At 54.3% G+C, this 19,436-nt stretch overlaps 1 long non-coding RNA gene across 1 annotated transcript; it reads right to left on the reverse strand.

Moving 5' to 3' along the window:
• Nucleotides 1-359: 359 nt before the first annotated feature.
• On the reverse strand, nucleotides 360-18,880 carry LOC137447895 (uncharacterized). The gene is made up of 2 exons (XR_010988943.1): nucleotides 18,691-18,880; nucleotides 360-862 (listed from the first exon to the last, which is right to left on the reverse strand). It is a non-coding gene; the product is annotated as an uncharacterized lncRNA (long non-coding RNA).
• Nucleotides 18,881-19,436: the final 556 nt, after the last annotated feature.

Below are 19,436 nucleotides of genomic sequence, written 5' to 3' on the forward strand. Positions count from 1 at the left end.
AGGGAGTTGGGGGTGTTGGGGACCCCCTTGTCTCCCTGCACCCCTCTCCATTCACCACTGCTGGGAGGGGGAGGCCACAGATGGGCACTGCAGCTCTGCCTCCTGCCAGTCTTGGCACCGTCCCCTCCCCGGGCTCGTAAATCCAGGCCGCTTAGCGATGGGCAGGGACTCCTGGACTGCATCAATTAAAAACCTCACTGCATTTTAGTTAAGAGAATAAAACAACAGCAGTGATGGAAAGGTCCTTTAATGGCACCTCATGGCTGCAGCTCTTGCAGCCCCAAATGAAGCACGCTGTGTTTGAGTCAATTAGGCACCATAAACCTCCTCCCGTTTATCCCCTTCAGATGGTAATAAACTCACAAACTCAAACTCACTTTATTTGTAGCTCTCCCAACACCAAACTGCTGTTATTTATACATTTCTAAGCTGTTTCTAAACAGAGCAGATTTTTATTACTTTCTGGCCATGTGCCCAGAATGGGTAAAGTTGGGGGGGGGGGGAGAAGACAAGCCAGCAAAGGGGAATTTGTCTGATTTCTCTCCTCTGACTCCATAAGCTGTGAGGAGAGGAACAGGGGGTTAACCACTGTAGGGGTCACACCAAGCACCATGGGGGGTGCAGAAGTCCAGCAGCCATGCAGTCACAGAATCTCCCCCTTGCCCCATAGCTCCCTCGATGGTTCCTGCTTCCTGAGGATTCCTCCTGCTTCTGGAGGCTTCTTCCTGTTTTTGGAGGCTCCTTCCTGCTTTTGGAGACTCCTTCCTACTTCTGGAGGCTCCTTCCAGCTCCTGGAGGCTTCTTCCTGCTTCTGGAGGCTCCTTCCCAAAGCAGGTTTTCTCTGACCCCTCTGGGAGCTATGCTGTGGGAAGAGTGTTGGGGTCATGGTGGAGAGTGGAATCAATAAGGTTGGAAAAGACCTCAGAGATCATCAAGTCCAACTTATCACCCAACACATCATGACTAACTAAACCATGGCTTCAAGTGCCACTTCCAGCCCCTTTTGAACACCTCCAGGGATGCATGTTCAGCTCTCCTCTGCCTGAGCTTTCCTGCCTAGAGGGCAACTTATCTGCCTCCAGAAAAAAAATGCAGAAGTCAAACCCTGAGTCTGTGGACAGTCAAGGAGCTCAGGTGGGGCTGCAGGACCATTGAAGGCAGTAGTGAATTCATCTGGCCCTGGAGTGGAGCTGGTGATGCTCACAGAGGCTCCTGTGATAGAGACACGGGCAGAGGAAGCACCAAACCTGCTGGGCTGAGAGGCAAGGGGGCACAGGAGCCTTTTCACTGCCAGTGGGAGATAGCACAGTTGGATGGATGCACAGATGGGTGAAGCCTGGAATGAAACTTCCATGAACTCAGTGCTTTTGAACCCACCTGGTCACCAGGACCACGTGTTTCTGCCAGCAGATGAGCTCAGGGTTGGTATTTGCAGCCATGCCTGCGTGGCACAGACCTGGCAGTGGTGGTGCAGCTCCATGGTGTAGGACCTGGCATGGCTGCAGCACAGGAAAGGTTTTACCCAACTCAGGCTGATGCTCGCTGGGAAGGACATGCACAGCCAGCACCTTGAAGCGGTGGAGTGGTGAAGCTCCATCCATCTGTGGTGGCTTGAAATTTCCACACCCCTCCTCAACATTAAATTTGCTAGACCAGCTCAGCTGGAAGCAAATGAAAGCTGTATTTCCAAGCAAAGCTACAATCTACAATGGAATGCAATGAATAGGTACAAAATATACAGCATTGACAACATTTACAGGGATTTACAACTGATAAACAGCACAAGGACCCCCCTGGTCAAAGACTTAGGGGAAGCTACTAGCTTCTCCCTCCCTCCCCCTTGCCCTGCTGTACAAAATGGAGAAGAGAAAGGAGCAGAGGAGTTAGACTTAGCCAAAACAATGCAGCCAAGGTCAAGCAGAAGCAAGTTAGTCTCTCTCCTAGAGCAAAGAAGTGAGAAGAGAGAGAAAAATTGCTTTGGGACCAAAATCTTCTGGTAGATATCTCTCTGGTGGGATTGCTTAGAATGATCTTTATCTTCCTTTTGCTGCCCAAGAGTGACTTATTTATGCCCAAGAGTGATTTATTTCCTACTTTCTGTCCAAGATCTGTGAAAAAATTTTAAAGGCATAGCCTAGAACTACCACACAGTCATGCAGAAAGCACAGCCTGATGATGCCTTCTCCTCCTTCAGCCTCCAGCCTCTTGGCCCTGCTGTAACACAGCACACCAGGAGCAGCAGCCTGTTATCCATGGTCCATCGAGCCCAGAACCTCCAGGAGACTCAGCTGCCACTGGAGTGGGTGTTGAAGGTGTCACTGCCTGCAGCACATGTCACAGAGATGAGGAGATGCCACCGAGCAGCTGCCTGCTGGAAACGGCTCTCCTTGTTAGGAGCTCTGCGGAGAGCCACCAGCACTGTCACCTGCAGCTCTGCACCCCAGCCTGTGGCCTTCTGCCCTGACTGTCCCTCTCCTGATGCAGGGATGAGGAAGAAGATGATCTTCACAGCTCTGCTCCCTAGTCTGGGTGTAGATGAGTTAGAAAAGGAGAGGGGAAATGCCACCAAACCCTGCTCCTGAGCAATTGCTCTTGGGCTAACCTCGGAGCGGGTCAGTCATAAGGGCAGGTTTGGCACTGGACGTCCCAGCTGCTGAAGCACTGAGATCACACAGCGCAGGCATCTGGGGCATCTGGCTACCACGTCCTGTGAGGGGGTCAGGTTCCCTCCTGAGGTGGCCTGGGGAGGTCTGTGTCCCTCTGGGCACCACTCTGAGCAGATGGCATGGGGCAGGCAGGCTCAAAGGCTCACAGGCTGGTGTGGTGTGCAGGGACCTCGAGGTGGTATCCATGAGGACACCTGATGGTTCTCCATCTCGGCTGCTCCTCGGTTATTAACTTGTGGCTGAGCTGCAGAGGGACTCATGCTCAGCTCCCTAATTAACAAGAGGGGAGTTTTCTCAGCTAGTTAAGTCCTAGCTGTAATGAGCAGCTTCATGCTGGTGTTGCTGGCGTCTCACTCACCCCATGGAGTGCTGGCAGGTCCCCACAAGGCAGGGCTGGCATGTCCCCAAGGATCCTGCAGGTCCCCACAGACTTCCCAGTGCTTTCTTCTCCCTTCCCCTCTCTCCCCAATGCTCCTTCCTCTCCCTGCAGGTCTGGAGGCTGTGTGAGGCTCCCACCCTAGCTGAAGCTGCTGAGGGGCTGCTCATGCCAGGTACCCCCTGCCCTCTCTGGAGACTGTGCACCGTGGAGAGATGTTTGGGACATGAAGCACAGGCATGGTGGCACTAACATGGGGTTCAGGGCCCAGAGTTGAACAGAGAAGTAGAAACTAACTGGGCTGGCATCACTGAAATTAAAGAGAGAGAGAGAGAAGTTTCCACTTTTCTTCATGCAAAACTCAGCTCCAGCTGAACAACAGATCTCATGGGTGGAAAAGTGACAAGGGGGGGATGTCACCAGCATCCACCTGCATGCACATTTGTGGCTGCTTTGATTCTGATCAGCAGCAGCTTTTGCCCTCTTAGCAGAGTCTGCTGCACAGCTGGAGCCAGCACAGCCAGGCCGAGGGCAGCGTGGGGCCAGGCAGAGACACAGCTCCTCAGGGCTTGTGTCCCTCACTGGCACGGTGCCCAGCCCATGCAGCTTCTTTGCCAGAGCCTTCTCCTTCCACAGGCAGCAGCTCAGGGACTAATCCTGCTCTAAATGTCACAGATCTGCAGCAAGAGCTCCTGCTGATTTGTCTCCCTTGACTTTTTCCCTCTGGTGACGCTGGGTTGTGTGAAGTTTTGTTCAGAAGGAGCCATTCGAGTCACTCACTGTCACCACTGCCCACTGCAGACCTTGCAGCCCCAGCTGACCATGCCTCTGCTCTCACTCTGCTCTGTCCTTACCTCCTCCCTGCTGCCCAGGGCCCATAGAGACACCAGCCATGGTGTGACATGCCAAACACTTGCAGCACTCCATCATCCCCAGGAGGCTGCAGTGCCACCAGCACTGGGGCTGGCCAGCCTCTTCCCCTTCCCTCTCTTTGTCATTCATGCAGAGAATCACAGAATCACCAAGGTTGGAAGAGACCTCAAAGATCATCAAGTCCAACCCATCACCACAGACCCCATGACTAAACCATGGCACCAAGTGCCACATCCAACCTTTTTTTGAACACCTCCAGGGACAGGGACTCTACTACCTCCCTGGGCAGCACATTCCAAGGGCCAATTACTCTCTCTGTGAAGAACTTTCTCCTTACCTCCAGCCTAAACTTCCCCTGGAGCAGCTTGAGACTGTGTCCTCTTGTTCTGGTGCTGGTTGCTTTTTTTGTTTTGTCACATCTAACCTGCCTGCAGACACACTTAGTGCAGCTGTGTTGGAGCAAAGGGAGATGGGATGAGCCCACAATTCAGTCACACTACCCACAGCCCAGGTTCAAGTGAGAAATGACCCATTTCTCCCTCTTCCCACTCAGAAATCCTAGGTGGGATTTTTGCTCCTCACCACACTTTCAGTGCTTGAGAGCTCACATCTTGGTGTCTGTGTTGGCCTAAGTCAAACTTTGCCTTGCCAGCCCAGGGTTCCCACTGCTAGGAGGTAACAGGGACCCTCACACGGATCAGTGCAGCTAGGCAAAGCTGCCAGACACCCAGGGATGTCCCAGCCCTACCAACACATTCACTGAAGCACGATTGCAAAGCTCAGCAAGCATGATTGCCAAAGCAAATGTGTTGTTCACACTGTCTGGAGATGTTGGCTCGGTGACCAGATCCCACAAGGATTTTTTTTCCCAGGGCTGGGACAAGATCCTAGATGACCTTAGGATGATCTCTGGTGTGACTCAGAGCAGGCTTGGCCAAGTCCAGACAGCCATGCCCAGCTGAACTGTTGCTTTCACAGGATACAGTCCTTGAGGTCATGCTCCTGACTTTTACTTATGGGAAATCGAGGCAAGGAAGGGATCTAGGCTGGGAAGCAGATGATGAGGCCTTTGGAAGGCTCCCTGCCATGTTCCCTCTGGTTCCTGGTTCATGGCTCCTGGCTGTGTCTAGTGCTGGTAAGCACACAGGGGCAGCAGACTGGCATGGCAGGTCCCCCCTGTCCCTCCCCAGGGTGCCTTGTTCCCTGGAGACATGAGAAGCCAAGGACTTGAGATCTTTGGCCTCAGACCCTTAACCCACACCTGCCAGCCAGGATTCAGCAGCAGTGTCTGGTTTGGTCTGAGCTTCAGAGCAGAGCCAAGCTGAGGCACACGTCCTGGGATTGCCATGACCGGGAGCAGGTGACAGGGACCTGGGGTAGCTCACAGCAGTGTCCCCACAGACAGAGGCAACCTGAGCAGCCCAGCTCCTCCTGCACCTCAAGCAGGCACCTGGCAGTGCCAAGCAGAGAGCGTTTCATAACCCAGCAACAGAGGAGGAGATGCTGAGCTGGACACTACTGCAGACACATCTCTGATGATGCTTTCACTCCAAACTCTTTCAGCTTTGGAATGAGAGCTGTCAGGCTGTTAGTGCCTGGTGCAGAACAGAGTTGCCTGGAGACTCTGGGGCTGGAGGGAGATGATGTGCAAGTCAGAGGATGATTCCGTATGCATGTTCTTTTCTTTTGTCTCTTTTCCTAATTCCCCTGAGGCTTCTCAACTTATGAGTCTGTGCACTTGTGTGGCAGCTACGTTGAGCAGCTCTGTCATGTCAATAACCCATGTCAGGCAGCGTCCCTGGGAGCTCGTGACACAGGAGAGCGCAGAAGCTCATCCCAGCCTTCGGTCCCTCCTCCATCCACTTCCAGGGACATCTCATCAATAGAAGCTGACTTGAGCACATGGGATGGGAGCAGCAGGGACTGCTGGAGAGTGCAGAGAAAGCTCAGGGCAAGCTGGAGATCCAGGACTGAAATAATCTGGTAAAGGGCACCAGGCAAAGTAAGCAGAAGCAGCAAACAGGAGCCTGGGGAAGAAGCAGAGATGAGCTGGTTCCAGGACCTGGGAAGCCACATCTGGCGCCAGATCAGGTCCAAAGAAGTAAAAAGGGACCATAGCAGTGGTGGGCACCATGTGGAAAGGAAAGCCCAGCACAGCTGCTGGAAGCTGTCTTTCTTCTAGCCTTGGCAGCAAACCCCTGTCCAAGGTGAAGCACCACGCTGTGGGAGCCTGCCAGTGGCCCCCAGCACGTCATTGCTGAACAGGAGAGGTTCCAAAGCACCTCTCTGCTCTTCCAGGAGGAAGCTGCCTCCCCTCACCAGCTGCATTCTCCCCAGCAATTACCTGCTGAACACACTAGTGCTTGAATGAATTCTCCTCGTTAAGGAGCAAGGGCCTCAGTGCTGGGGGCCAGCAGAGCCCCTGCCCACCCACCACCTGCCTGGACACACAGCCTCTCAGCCTGCTGCTGGGATGGGCTTTGTCACCCAAGCCCTGACCCCATCTGATCTGCCTCAAAGGTGGGCTGCAGACCCCCCCACACACCAGAAACAGTCCTGAGGGAGGCTGCTTGTGTTTGTGCTGAAGAAGCACATTAGTGGCCCCCACGTTTGCCTTTGCCTCAGATGCCAATCCAGGATGGCTTTCTGAGGTGAGGAAACCTGCTGGGACAAACAAATTCACACCTCCTGAAGGACATCAGCTCACAGGGCTACCTGGGAGGGATGTTCTTCTCCCCAGCCCCACTGGTTTCTCTGACACCAGCTGCTGGCTGCAGACCCAGCCTGTGTGGATTAAGGGATTTGTAAGGAAACAGAAGAAAATATTCCAGGTGATCCTCACTATTCCCAAAACACAGATCAGCAGTGTGACTTTGACTCACAACTACCTCTGCCATTCTCCATTGCTGGATGGACCCAGGCTTGGCACCATAGCACCCACCTCTGCCTCCCACCCAGGCACCCATCTCCACAGAGTTCAAGGCCCTGCATCACTTTCACTTTGCTTGGCAGAGATTTGACTGAGCAGCTCCTTGAAGCCAAGGGCATTGCTGTGAGGGGCAGCTCAGGGGCACTGATGTTGACGTGGCCAGGCTGAGCCACCAGCCCCACACAGGCATCAAGCCTGCCCCACTTGCCTCGTGCACCTCTCCCGATGGTCAAAGCCTTCCTTTGAAGCCCAGAGCCTGCTTTTTTTTGCCAGAGACACAAGACACTTGGAAAAGCTCCTCCACAAAAGTAAACCCCCAGGTTTTCCTTTAATTTCCCTGTGCAAAACAAAAGCAGCTCCCCCACTCTATTTTTAGCCTCCCCCTAACAAGCTGCCTGAGCAGGCGAGAGGAGCAGCATGTTGATGAGAAGGTTCTTGTGCTCCCATCGCTCCTCAGACAAGTTGTGCTCAGCAAGGGTCACCAGCAGCCCGTGCCAAGGTCTCTCCCAGCTGGAGAGAAGGAGCAGAGCAATGCCCCAGGCAGCAGCGACAAGCAGCAGGGTTAGGAAGCTGTTGGGCTGCTCCTTGCTATGAGTGAGAAGTTCAAGCCTTCCCAAGAGGCTGGGGGTGAGACTGAGATCTGTTGGTCCTCAACAGCATCATCCTGCTGGGACAGAGCAGCCCAGCTGTGGCTGAGCTCACCGTGCTAGGGATTCCTGGATGTGTTTGGAGTCTCTGCTTCAAGTTGAGATTTGAGCTTTGTGTGCTGGGCAAAATCCCTGTTGTGGGAGCGAAGAACAGCCCCTGCTCGGGGAGGAGAAGCTCCGCAGGCACTTCCGGCCCAATGAAACCTCTCACAAGGCAATGACAGAGCTGAAGCATGGCTAGATGGCAGGGAAGGGCAGCACTTCAAGCTCCCTGAAACATTCTACAAAAGAAGGAATGAGCTTGACCTAGATACATGAAATAACGTGGTCCTGGCAAGCAGCTGTGGTGGGAGCAAGGATTTCACACTCATTACCAACCCAACTCACTCGCTGCCCGCAGATCCAGCAGCCTGGCTTCCACACGCAGGGGATGGAAAGGCTTCAGCTGGATCCTGATCCCCAGTCCTGGGCTGGCTCTGAATGGCAGCCCCCAGGAAAGCTGTGTGCCCCACCTGCTCTGCTCCAGGCTGCTGTGCCTGGAGCCACTGTGCTAGGAGCCACTGCCCTTACCCATCCTCCAGGGACTTCCCTTGGGGCAGGCTGGTCCATAGCTTGCTCTCCAAAGGCTGGAGGCCTTCAGGAATCTCATTTGTCCCCAGCATGCTCCAGCCACAGCAGATGGTGGTGGTCAGGGGAGTTTATGTCACACCAAGGTGCCCCAGCAGTGAAGTTACAGCACTGGTAAGGGTGTATGGCATCCTGCTGTCAGCCAGGACCAATGGTGACGTCGGAGCCTTCTTCTGGCCAGACCTGGCCACTGTGGCTGGTTTTGCCCTGTATGCATTTGTGTCCTGCCACATATGATGGGGATGCTGTACTCCAAAATAGGTGGCCCACAGGTCTCTACAGGTAGTCCATGCTGTGTGAGAGGCTGGGAGGCACTGATGGACTCCTTCCCTGGGGCTGCTGGTTGGCATCATTGCTTGTGTGTTCCCAGCATGGTGTGAGGCTGCTCCTGCTGCTTCCATCGCCCTGGGGCCATTCTTGGTTTTTCCCTCTAGAATGCTTGACTTCCTGAGCTGAAATGAGACTGCTCAGGCCTTCTCCTCATGCTGTGGAGCAGGGAACATAGAGAAAGGAACATGGACCAAGGATCATGGAGGTCTCTAATCCTCATACTGTGTGCAGAACATGCTGGGACTGGCAGAGCCTGTCTGGCAGGAGCTCGTTAGCAGGAGCAGCTCCTCTTTGGCACTCTGGGTTCCTTTTGGAGCTTGGGCACAGCCTCAGCTCCCCACCCAGGAGTGTGGGAATCACAACTGGCACTGCAAAGCCAGAGCAGGGTGCTGAACATGGGCAATCAGAGCCAGGGAAGCGAGAGGGAACTCAGGCCAACTTTAATTTGGGAAGCAAGGAATTTGTGAAAGAATCCCCACCCACAGCCCACAGGCATGTTGCAGCAGTGCTGGCCCAGGTTCCCTCCCACTGGGAATGCCAGCACAGGGGGTTGATCCCAGCCACACAGACTCATCCCATGGCAACGAGTGGGCACTGACCCTGATCCTGGGCTGCTTGTCCCCTGCCCTTCTCAGTGACCAAGAAGAAAGGTGGCAGCACCTGGTCTGTGTCAGAGTCAGGAACAGGTAGAAGGCAGAGGCAACGAAAGCCTGGCAATAGTTACAAGGAGGGAAAAAGCCAAGTCTGGGCTCTGTGAGGGGCTGGTGTTTGCTCTCTGCATAGAAGGAAAGTGCTCAAGAAAGTCAGTTTTATTTGGGCTCAGTGTCACTCAGGGCTTGTGCACTGTTGGGAAGCTCTGTAGTGCCACAGGCCCAGGAGGTTGTCCCCAGTTTTGGTCCCTCTAGGGCTGCTGGTTTGGTGAAGCCATAGACCTCTGCTGAACACACAACCAGCACAGCCACAGCCGGCTGCACTCGGACACCCAGCCCTCAAGGGCACGTTGCATTAATCTGAAGTGAAAAGGTTGAGGGCTTGGTGTGCTTGGCTTTGCCTGCTTTGATGGCTGCTTTTCACCCTGTCCTCTCCTGGCCTTGTGGGAACCTTATTAAGAGGCAGCCCTGTGCGTGCAGCACAAAGCACACCCCCTGATGCTCAAGGGAAATCATTTGTTGGAGGTAAAAATCTTGTTTCCCCTCTTCTGGTGAAGGGAGAAGTTCCTCCCAAAAGTGATGGAGTTTCCATTGCTCAGAGTGGGAGTATGCCATCCCTTCTGCCCCTGCCCAGCTCACACAGCAAGAGCTCAGCTATGGTCAGCCACAGCAGGAGCAGCTCTAACTCAGAGCCCATCAAAGGCAGTGAGAGTTTCTCCCCTGGCATCAAGGTGGCTTTCGATCAGGGCTGCACCAACCTGAGTCCTCTCCCTTGATTCCATCCCACAGCTGCTGTGCCCTTTCCCCCCAGCCCACAGACATGAGGACAGTCTGTTGATGTCTTCAGTGACTTTGAGTGCCAGAACCTCTCTTTGAGCTCTTTCTTCTCCATCACCTTCGCAGCGTGGCCCATCCCAGGCAGGGACACTGCGGCTGTCTGGTGTCTGCTGTGCCATTGATCAGTGTGGGAGCAGCAGGCACCCTGCAAGGGGAAGCAGGGGTTACAGCCTGGATGGCTGGTTTCAAGCAGAAGAGTTGAAAGCCTGCTAAACCTCAGCTGTCAGCAGTTCTGAGCTCCTGTACTGAGAACTCCAGTGCTGGGTGGATGAGGGAGCTGACAAGTTCTATCCGGGATCCAATGCTGCTCAGGGTGGCAGTGATGGCCTCAGGGCTGTTCCCACTGCCTGCCATCAGCAGAGTGTGAGGGGAGCCAGGACACCAGGAGCAAGGCTGGAAGAGAACAGCTTTCCTCTGCAAGAACCTTCTGGGAAACACTTTTCTCTCCGAAGGCAGGGTGCACCATTCCATCAGCTCTCCATCATTGATTGCCCAGGAAGAACTCAGCCAGAGCCACTTACAGCTTACCTGCCTGACAAATTCCACCTTCATTTGGAGCCATTTTAAACTTTTCACTACATGTTCCTCCAATATCAGCTGACATGTGCTAGCCTCGCTTTCTACTCAGTGCAGAGCCTGCAGCTCTGATGGGGTTGAGACCATGCCCAAGCCTCTGCTTGTGAGCATTGGCTCCCAAAATGAGGAGCAGATGCTGCTGCCTCCCTTCTTGCCCAGATCCTTTCCTGCAAACGCCTGCAAGATCTGGGCTGGGAAGGCAAGAGCCTCATGTGAGTGGCTGCAGCTTGGGCCAGCCACGCTGGAGGTGGAAAGCACAACCCTTTCATATCAAACAGAAAGATAGCTGGGGGGGCAAAATTGTGCCCATGGGAAATTTTCTGGGACCTGTGTGTCTAAAAGAGAAGTAAACAAGGTCTGGAGTTATGCTTCTGAGGTATCATTTGGGAATCCAAGCAGAGACAACGAGCTAACAGGAGTCGTAAAGGAGAAATATCTGCAGCCATTAAGAAGGGGCTGGAGCAATGCTGCCTCCTCAGCTCTCATCCCCATGGATGAGGGGTTTTACAAGGTACATAAACGTTATTGTCGCTGCTTTGCAGCAGGGGAATTGAAGTGTTTGCAAGTGACATGATTTGCTGAAAGTCACCAAGCAGCATCCAAGCCTCCTGCCCCCAGCCACAGGAGCTGTCTGCGGAGTGCACCCTGCCACGCTCACCCCCGGTGCGCAGGGTCGGCAGGTCCAGCTCCAAGTGCCTTAACCGATGGTTAGTCTGGTGCTAAAGCACGAGTGTGGGGGATGTGGCATGCCTGAATCCTGCTTTCCACCTCTGCCACAGGCTCCTCACACTCCCCTTTCTGCTGCCACATGGGGCAGGGGACAGGCAGCTGCTTCCCTGCATGGGGAAGAGCAGCAGGAGAGAAAAGCAGTGAGACGGCACCAGACCAAGTCCCTCCAGATTTCACTCATGATGGGAACCAGGGCATGTGCTTTGCCTGGGGTCAAAGGGACTAAAACACTCTGGGTGGGAAGCTCCTTCACCAGCTTCTTCTGCTCCTGAGCCCTGCAGCTGCTGCAGTGTTAAGGGCAAAGAGCACACTGGGTTTGCCTAATGCCAGCAGACATGTCTGCTCCAGGGACACTCCTCCCTGGGAAGAGAAGCCTGGCCCTTTACACAGCCTGGGGTATCTACTCGTGGTTGGAGGAAAGCAGTGCAGTTGTCCCCAGTAACCCTCTGAGGTGACACTCCTCTTTAAGAAGGAGGCAGATTTATTCTTTGAGCCTTTTCTGCAGGGACAAAGGCTAAACAGAAGGGACCTTTCTTCAGCAGAGAGGTCATGGAGAGGGGGATGCAGCCCTGATAACATCTTCCATGTCAAAGCACTAGAGGCCCCAGCCCCACCCCAATGCTGCTCTGCTGGCTCCCCGTTTGTGCTCAGCAGATAACGTGATTGCAGCCACCTCCTGCCCTGCCATGGAGGAGCCTGCCCCTGGCACTGCCACCACGTGTGCTCCTCCTGGGACCACACAGCCCTTAAGAACCAGGGATCCAGAAGCACGTGGATGGTTCTGAGAGCTGTAGCTGAACACTGGGAGGAAGGGAAGCCACAGCTCAGCTTTACAAGGCAATGCCCCGTGCCAAGAAAACCAAGGAGTGTTATTATTTAATCTCTCCCATGCTGCAAACCTGAAGGGGGTTGCATGAGGGCAGAAATAAAATGAAATATTCATTTAATTACAGACTGGAGGTCAGGCAGTGGTTTCTTCCAGGAGAGAGGAACTGGAAAGCAATAGGCAGTGGCAGTTCCGTGCCCACCACTTCAGGGCCATCTGAGATCCTACTGCAGACCAGCCTGGGATGACATGGGTGTGGGAGAGCTCAGTGGGGGCCAGGATCCACAGACTAGTTATTTTAGGAGTCAAATCAGTGAGAACAAACCCTGCTCATCCAGGCTTCTGGAGCCTGTATCTTCCCATCCCTCAGACCCACCAGGACACAGCACCAGAAGCTCTATCCCAGGCAGTGCTCCTGTCCAAGCATCCCTTCAGAGCCAGGGCATCTGCTCTCATCATGCTTTGCAAGCTTCACAGTGGAAACAAAATCTTCTGCCTTTGAGCTGTTGCCCTGCAGCTAACCCCAAGCCAGGGACCCCCAATTCAACAGCCCCAAAGGTGTTCTGAGAGTGCTGGCCTGAGGGAATGACAGCACCCTGGGTGTTCCCACAGTTGGCCAGAAGAAGAGCTGAACATTCCATGGAGGGCTGGAGATAGACTCCTGGCCCACGGGCTCTGGGGCCAGCACACAGCCAGCTCTGTGAGTGTCATGAGGAAGGTCATGGTGTGCAGCCTTCACAGAGCAGAAGTGGCTCTGGGGACTGCCAGCTCTCCATGCCCCTCGGGGGTTCAGCAAGGTCTTGCTCCCAGCATTACATCTTCTCTTTTCTTAAGCCCAGTCTGCACACGGGTGGCCTGGGCTCCTCTGGGGACACGGTGTGCCAGAGCTGCAGACAAAAAGCTCCTCAATGAACTTTTCAAAGTGAAAATGCTGCATTTGCAGAGCCAGACTGGCAATGATGAGGGCTTGAAGGAGCACTCCGGCGCGGGGAGCGGGAGGGCTCCCCAGTGCCCATGGTACAAAGGATTCCTGAGAGCTTCACCCCGGGGCACTCCTGTCTAATGAATGCACCCCGTGCACAGCCCCAGGACACCAACTTTCCTTGGGAAGGATCTGGGTTTTTTTCCTTCTTCTCTGCAACCACTCTTCCCCTCATTAGGAAACCATAACTACGGTTCTGAAAAACCAGGCTAGGCTCAATGTGTGGTGCTGGGAGGAACTGGAACAGGCAGAAAAGCTTTAAAGCTGAGGAGTGGGAAGAGCTCTTTGCAGGACCCAGGGAAGGTTTCAGTTCTTTCCAAAAGAGAAGAGAGAAAACCAGAGGCAGGGACAGACAGAAGAAGCGACACGTGTCTTTTACAGCTGCTAATGGAAGATTCCCCGAGGCGACCCATCAAGCTGGCAGCCCTCCTGTGTCACTTCTTGACAGGTTCCTCTCTTCCACGGAGCTGTCAGCCCAGACGTCTCTCTGCTTTGGCACTGGAGGGCTGACAGCCACCAGCGGGAGGAGACAGCAGGACAGAGCCCGGGCTCCAGCGAGACCCAGCACAGCCTAGCTCAGGGACCACGCACACCTCCTGCTGTTCCACCCTCCCCCAGCTCTGCACTCAGACAGGTAAACATCTTCTCTCTTTCGTGGTGGTGACTCTGACTTGGGTAATTGTTTGTGGTTAGGGATGGACTCAGCCAGCCTGAGGTCTGCCTGCCTTGGTGCTCCATGCAGCGCAGCCAACAGAGGCCAGGGGCAGCTGTGCTCCTGGGTTTGGTGTGTGGTGTTTGAGCTGGTGGGGCTTTGCCATCCTGGCACATCAGCCATGCCCCTGCATGGCCCAGCACAGGGATGCCCAGGGAGCGCTGACAGCTCCCCAGGCTGTGAGTGGGCTCGTCCCAGTGCTCCTTCTGCATCCCTTGGGAGGGTTGTGGTGGCCTGAAAGCGTGTTTGGATCAAAAGGCAACTGAAAAGCTTTCTGCAAAACTTGCAGGACCTCAGCCTGGAGCCTTCTGCATCATGGGACGTTGGTGTGGGGACAGACCTGGCTGTCTCACCTCACACCGTGGGTCCCAGCAGAGCAGTGAGCAGTGTACTGGGGACAGACGGGTCCAACAGCACCCAGCGTCCTAACGAGCAAATTAATTAGCAATCAGGGTCTATTGTTAATAGCCCTTTAGTCTCTGGTTCTACAGTGGGAGGTCCCATTGCTCCCAACAGTGTCTGCTGCAGGATGGTTTGTTTAAGCACTGGAAGTGAGGAGTAAAGACTTGTGGCTGCTGGTTCTGGGCACTGCCAACCCTGCCCAGGCAGCTGGGGAAGGTGCAAGTGTGAGTGCCTGCGGCTGCCACCTCCTGCAGCCTGTTGGTTCATGTTTAGAACCAGGGATCTGGATGAAAAGCTGAAAGTGAAATGCCTCAACTTTGTGCAGAGTGTCCAGAGGAGAGCTCCCCCTCCAAGGCAGCAGCCACTTGGCAACAGGGATGCTCAGTGAAAAATGGAAGATGTATCTAAAAAACACAGGAATAAAAGAGGCTGGTTGGGGTTCCTTTGCCAAACTGAGCCTGCCCTGAGCTCACATCACACACCTGGACTGGAAAACTCAGAACAAAGTTTGCTGTGGCTGGCCCTCAGCAAAGCAGGAGCAGAATTGCCTCTAAAGCCTCATCCACACCGTGCCCAAATTCCCCTTCTCTGCCTCTGCGTTCCCAGCAATGTGCTGGGACAACGCAGCAGAGTTTGGGGATGCACTGCAGGCTTTCCTGGGAAAACACACCTGAAAAATCCCAGTTGTGAGCCTTGTACTCATCTGGGACACTCAGCACCACGTGATCCACACAGCAAATCATCTGGATACGGAATAATTACAGCCTAGTGCTAATAAATGAGCAACAAGCTCATAATTATCTGCAGAAGTAATTTGATGAACGATTTAAAAACCCTACCACAAATCTCACTAAATTTGGAAGGGCTCAGAAGCTGTCTGCAGCCAGGGGCATGAGTCAGTGGAGAAGAGGAGCCCTGGCCCTTTGCTCATCACACAGAGCAGGGGGAAGTTGGCGCCAGTTTCCACCGGCAGGTGTTGGGGGTGGATTTTTCTCACACCCCACTGGGGCTCCAGAAAGTTTCAGTTCCCAGGTCCTGCAGAGCAGTGCCTGCCACTGTGTCCCAGGTGTGAATGCTGGCAGCAGGTCTGCTGTCTCCAGAGATGATTTTGCTTTCCATCTGTCCTGCTTCTACCGGGGCAGGCCCATGGGCTGTGGGCTGCAGGCTGTTAAGCAATTCGGAGCCACAGCAGCTGACCTGAGTTGGTGTCTCCCAGGTGTATCCTATCCCATAAACATCACCCTCGGTATAAAGGGGGAAGTTTGGCAAGGAGGGGGTTTCTTTGGCTCTTGCTTGAGCTCCTGCTGGTTCTATTCCTCTTCTGCTGCTGAGGACTGCCTTCCTGTTTGGTGTGAGTGCTGCATCTTCACTAGGCTGAGTAGAACTTTAAGTACTTTTGATTGGTGTTAGTTTGGCTCTGCCATTAACTGTGATTTGATGTCACCCTAAGGGCCTTCTTTCCCTGATGCCCCTTCTCTGCTGGACAGTGGTCACCAGATGAGAGACCAACTGCTCCAGTTGAGCCCCGGATACAAGCTGAGCCTAGACAACATTGTGGGGGGGGTGGGCGGGGGAAGGGACAAATACCCTGGGCTGTTTCTGCTCCTCTGTGGCTTCCCAAACTGATGCTTAGGCTTTGAAGAAGACAGGTCTTTGGAGCTGACTTGTCAAAGGGAAATGATGTTTGGGGCATACTTGAGACACTCTCCCAGTGATGTGCAGTGATGCTGGTGGTTGCCTGAGACCTGGAGCTACCAGTACTAGCCCTCCTGGTGTGGCCCAGTTGCCATCTCCATCACTTGTCTGTAATGTGTGCATGGGAGGGAGCCTCTGCTCGAGTGCAGGGCAAGACAAAGCCTGTGGAGGGGCTGGTGGTGGATGTTCCTGCCTGTGGGTGGTTTGGATGGCATCAATGAGATCCTCTTGGAGCAGGCTTGCTGTGTGCAGCTGCCTGATGCCCTGGCGAGGGCTGACAAGGAGCTGTGCCCATGTGCTGCACCTCTGCTCTCCAGCCAGGAGCTGCCAGAACCTCAGCTGGTTCACAGCTCCTGCTTATAGGGCAGGGCCAGGGGAGCCTCCCCTTCCAAGAAAGGGCTTGGCATGACCTGATCCCACCCTGAGATAGCAGGAGGCTGGAGTAGGGGGTAACAAGGGCTGTGGAGCCCTGCTCTGTGTGCCCATGCATGTCCCTGCCTCAGCACTGCTACCTTCAGAGGGGAGCTGCTGGTAGTGCAGATTCCGCCAGAGACCTGGATGGAGGCAGCGGAGGCCAGCTTCAGCCTCTCCTCTTCTACACACCTTGCAAGAGCTCATTGTGCAGGAAGAGGCTTGAAGGTTCTTCCACCCCATCCCTGCTGCCATCAGCACGGGACTGGTGTTTCTGCTTGCCCATGGCTCCTGTAGAGGTGACTCCTGTGCTCTGTCCCCACGTATGGCTAGGGGGGGAACACTGGAGATGAAGCACATGCTCCTCAGCTCAGCTGCTTCCATCTCTGTTGCACTCCACTGCCCTGTGCTGTGATTTGAGCTCCCTTCCAGCTGAGCTAGGGGAAATATTTTTTTCCAAGCTTGTGAAGCTCTGCAAGTGGCTGTAAAAGTGACAAACTCACCCCAGCCACTGCATCAACTGCCAGGGCTGAGGGCAGGAGCTCCCACGGCAGCTGCCTGCTGGTGGAGGCTGTTAGGCTCTGCTGTTGGGGGAGCATTGAAAATAAATTGGAAACAAAGATTTTATTGTCCTCCCCTTGCTCTGGTAAGCCACACGCTCGCGGAATGGGAACTCCTGGCTGGCTCACGGGTATCCAGGAGCATTCTGTCACTGACAGAAAGAAATCCCTGAACCAGAAGGGCTCTCCAATGGTCCTTGTAGGCTGTGATTTGTGACTGTTTACTCTCAGCAGCAGAGCAGGATCCATTTCATGGATGTGCCTCTTAAGGAGCACATTTCCCTTCTCCCTGGGAAGTGCAATTACAATAATAAGCTGCAGGAGAGCAAGACCAGCTTCTCAAACAGCAGGTCTTGTGAGCGGCACAGCTCCTCCATAAACCCTGGGACCTGACCAGCATGACAGTGGAAATGTCTCCTCCATCAAGCCAGCACCACCAGCTTCCCTCCTCTGGTGTTCTGTGGTCAGCAGAGCTCATGTCCAAGAATGACCCTGCAGGCAGTGACTGCCTCTATCCTCCCCATCATGGACTATGCCTGCAAGAGCTGGAGGCTGCCAGTCTGGCCTCAGTCCTCCACCCAGAAGAGCTGCTGCCACCAGAGCACCACAGCAGGAATTTGGTGCTGCCTCAGAGCCTTGGATGGCTGCACATTGGTTTAGTCTAGCAGGAGCCTCTTGGGGAAACAAGGAGATAAACCACCTCAATAACAATACTTCAGAGCTCTTAGTTGTGAAGTTTTTACCTTTTATCTCCATCCAAGTTGAAAATATTTTTGTTTTGCTGTCAGCTGAAGGGACCATCAGCCCTTCCCAGGGCTGGGTTTCAGATCTCTGATGCTGGAGATGCCACCACATCCCTCAGTGAATTGTGTGAGATGCTAACCACCCTCACAACAAGCTGTATGGGGTGTGCTTCTGGCTGAAACTTCCACCTCTGATCTCCTCTGGACCAGTGTTAGATGAAAGAGGCTTTCCCCATCCCATGTCAGCTCCCCACACAGGTTTTCATGGGCAGGACTGGAGTGACCCAAAGCCTCTGAGGCTTCAGAGTTTTGTGATGGCTGTGAAGCCTCTGTGTGGTTTCTGCTCTTGTCCAGGGTGCTCCTTTGCTCTCCAGCCTCCCTTTGGAGGCCAGGCAGCAGCAGCAAGGTCCCAGGCCTGCCTCCCAGTTCTTCTCCCCCTGCCTGGGGTGGCAGTAGCCCTTTCAGCATGGCATGGCATGAGCTCAGGTTCATCAACATGCCAAACTCATCTCTGCTGTGAATGTCCTCTGGGACTTCTGCAGAAGTGTCTGCCAAAGCAGTTTCCTAAAATGTCTGTGGATGAACATTTCTTGGGCTGTGTGATTCAGAGGAGGATGCACAGAGAACCTTGGAGGAAACCTGAACTTGTCTAGAGCTGCTTTTAATCCCTCCCCAGTACTGTGCTGACTGCATCTGGGAGTATTGCTGATGAGGCCTGAAGCGGTGCTTAAGAAGAAAGGTTGCCCAGGTTCATTCTCTAAGCATGGTGGCTGTCATTATTTCATTTCTCTTTATCAGCTTACTCATTATCCTGTATTACCTCATCTACCTGTAAAAAATGACCTCTCTAGAGTGTCCTGGCAGAGCCTTGTCCCCATCATCTGAGAAGCCTCTGGCGTTACAGGGTGTCTGGAGAAGCAGCTGCCAGTGACTACTGAGTCCTTCAGCTCCTCCAGAGATCCTGCATTCAATTAACTTGAACTTGTCACTGAAACGAGCTGCTGAGCAGCCTCATTGCATGCAGGGCAAAGCGGTGGATGGCTGCACACTGTCACACTGTGTTGGTGCCTGCTCCAGTGCTCATCAAAGGAGAAGGACCAGACAGTCAATGCATCATACCTGTGCATGGCTTTGTGTGGCTCCTCATCCTGACTCCCACTTCCTGCTGGGACGGAGCATTGCTGTGGTGTGAGAAACCGGCAGGCAGCTACTCCAAGCACCCAGTTCCCCTGCAAAGGGAGGAGCAGCAGCTGTGCTCCCAGCTGGTCCTGCTGGGTAAGGGAGTGCATTGGGCAGGGTGTTCCTGTCCCAGCACAGAGGAGCTGTGCAGTGCCCTGGGGAGAAGGTCAGGGAGAAGCTGACACGGGGCTGACACCCTGCTATAAGGTGGCAGCAATAGTCACTGGGAGGGTCTGTCAGCTCCTCCTTCTGCAACCTGGCCCAGTGCACACCCAGTGCAAGGGCAGTGCAAGGAGTGAGGAGTTGCCTGCGGGATGGCTGCGCTCCTCCACCAGGCACGTCCTCCTGCACTGTTTAGTGACCCTCCCTGCTTAAAACCTCCACTCTGGAGCAATGCCTGCTCCTCCCCTGCTCTTGCTCGGCTTGTCCTTGGCCTCTTTCCAACCTCATTGTCCTCCCTGTTGCAGATTTGTGCAGGCACAGCTGCCCCATGGGCAAGGGGACTGTCGCCACCTCATGCTCTTGCCCACTGCTGGGTGAGCAGTCCCAGCTGTAGCCATCCTCTTCTGGGGCACCCTGTGCTGCAGACCCTGCTGCTGTGCTTCCACTGCCTCAGCTTTGCTGCCTGTCCAGTTCTGCTCTTGCTGAGCACCAGCAGATCACACCTGAGATGAGCTTTGCTGGCT

The sequence above is a fragment of the Melanerpes formicivorus genome, unplaced genomic scaffold (assembly GCF_026170545.1).
Source record: "Melanerpes formicivorus ecotype bairdi unplaced genomic scaffold, bMelFor1.0.p_v2 SCAF_22, whole genome shotgun sequence".
In the NCBI taxonomy this organism is placed as follows: domain Eukaryota; kingdom Metazoa; phylum Chordata; class Aves; order Piciformes; family Picidae; genus Melanerpes; species Melanerpes formicivorus.